At 37.2% G+C, this 2,401-nt stretch overlaps 1 long non-coding RNA gene across 1 annotated transcript; it reads right to left on the bottom strand.

Moving 5' to 3' along the window:
- Positions 1-387: 387 nt before the first annotated feature.
- Positions 388-971, bottom strand: LOC120919186. The gene is made up of 2 exons (XR_005744528.1): positions 682-971; positions 388-590 (listed from the first exon to the last, which is right to left on the bottom strand). It is a non-coding gene; the product is annotated as an uncharacterized LOC120919186 (long non-coding RNA).
- Between the last annotated feature and the right edge of the window lie 1,430 nt (positions 972-2,401).

Raw genomic sequence — 2,401 nt, 5'->3', positions numbered from 1 at the left:
GTGTGTATGCGGCATTAGGCTGCACACACCTATGGTGATATCCCTATTGAACACCAAGAGTGGGGACATTTTCAGGGATATTTATAAAATGAAGAAATAAAATAATATTGGTCAAATAAGATATGCAGACGGTAAAAGTTGTTGTTTCCTTTACTGTAAGTGGGAAAATGTTCTTTTATTTAGTGGAATAGCACCACTAATATTGGTAGTCAGCTTAGAAGTGGCTCCTTACGTTGGTGGTCAGTAGAAAAGTGTGCTCCTTCATTGGTGGTCAGTGTAAAGTTTCTTTATATTGGTGGTCAGCAGAAGAGGTATTTCCTTATGTTAAATGTGGAGAGACCCCCTAAATGGGGCTTTTAAGGCAACAAAAATATGTAGTAGTCATAGTAGTCAAAAAATGAAGTATTTTAATATACAAAGTAGAAATTATACAAAATGAAAATTATACATATAAATTGTTTAAAAACAGTACATGGATGGGTGTCATTGAAAAGTAACATCCATGAAGACGTACACGGCCCTACGCGTTTCGGATTACCCTTCATCAGGGGCCGAAATGTGTGTAGTCAACATATATAGGAACCACTTTTCTAAAAAACAGAAAAAATACATATGTTACAAATATTACAAAAATGAAAAATGGCAATAAATACATCAAAAGGTGCAGATAAAAACACATACCACTCACAGCGTTTAATCAACCCTGCGCATCCCAGAAAAAGGACACCACTGTTAGGACGCAGAAGATTCCTCTGGATGGAAAATAGGAGGAAGGAAGCCGGCGGTGCAGAATCGCATATAGCAAGATCTCAAGCCCTTATAGTCCCAAAGTGACATGTAATAATATACAAAACCTGTCTATAAATAAGGGACAGGATGAGTATGAATATAGTTAAATACTAAACCATTTACAAAAAGAAATATCTAAAATATATATAAATAACTGCATACCTGAGGTTTGCAGAAGTGTGTCAATATTTTATTTGGCCAAAGGTGTCAGTAGGTGACACCTTTGGCCAAATAAAATATTGACACACTTCTGCAAACCTCAGGTATGCAGTTATTTATATATATTTTAGATATTTCTTTTTGTAAATGGTTTAGTATTTAACTATATTCATACTCATCCTGTCCCTTATTTATAGACAGGTTTTGTATATTATTACATGTCACTTTGGGACTATAAGGGCTTGAGATCTTGCTATATGCGATTCTGCACCGCCGGCTTCCTTCCTCCTATTTTCCATCCAGAGGAATCTTCTGCGTCCTAACAGTGGTGTCCTTTTTCTGGGATGCGCAGGGTTGATTAAACGCTGTGAGTGGTATGTGTTTTTATCTGCACCTTTTGATGTATTTATTGCCATTTTTCATTTTTGTAATATTTGTAACATATGTATTTTTTCTGTTTTTTAGAAAAGTGGTTCCTATATATGTTGACTACACACATTTCGGCCCCTGATGAAGGGTAATCCGAAATGCGTAGGGCCGTGTACGTCTTCATGGATGTTACTTTTCAATGACACCCATCCATGTACTGTTTTTAAACAATTTATATGTATAATTTTCATTTTGTATAATTTCTACTTTGTATATTAAAATACTTCATTTTTTGACTACTATGACTACTACATATTTTTGTTGCCTTTAAAGCCCCATTTAGGGGGTCTCTCCACATTTTCCTGTTTACCAGGGGTGTTGGCAACTTCTGGAAATCACACTGAGATGTTCCATTTATTATTTCCTTATGTTGGTGATAAGTGAGAGCAGGACAACTTTACAATGGTGCTCAGTGGGAAGAATAACACTATTACAGGGTGAATAGCAATTTGTTTATGACTACACCCCAAGGAAAATAATGATTTGTAAAAATTGCTTTTGCTTGTTGTTTGGAGGTATTCATTTATTTTTTAATTTTTTTAATTGCATCATGCATGATCATGATCATTAAAGTGTTTGGAACTTTAGTAATCCATTTCACTGCCAGACCCTTTCTTTTATACCGTGGTAATGTACAGTGTAAGTGTTTATTAAAATAGATTCCTCTAAATAACTTTTTCAGTTATCTTCATGCCGGTCACGTGACACATGTCTGCTCTGTTACTCCGATCCCTGAACTACAGTGAGAGGGGCCAAGATCTCCCTGACTGACGTTAACCGTGACCAGCCTGAAGATATCTGAAAAAGGTTTTTAGAGGCATTGATTTCAGTAAACACACTGTGCATTACTGCTGGAGAGGGGCAGGCCGTGCCATTTTTTAAAGTTTAATGTACTACTAATAGCAGTGGGAGGGGGGCTGAGACAGCTCACAGACACACAGAGCTAACAGGCAGGGAGGGGGGAGAGGAGGACAGAGTAGGACAGGGCTGCGGATGAGGGAGGCACGTAAACTGACCACGGTAA

The sequence above is a fragment of the Rana temporaria genome, chromosome 12 (assembly GCF_905171775.1).
Source record: "Rana temporaria chromosome 12, aRanTem1.1, whole genome shotgun sequence".
Classification (NCBI taxonomy): Eukaryota; Metazoa; Chordata; class Amphibia; order Anura; family Ranidae; genus Rana; species Rana temporaria.
Note: the sequence above shows the minus strand (reverse complement) of the source record. Positions and strands in the feature narration are given on the sequence as shown.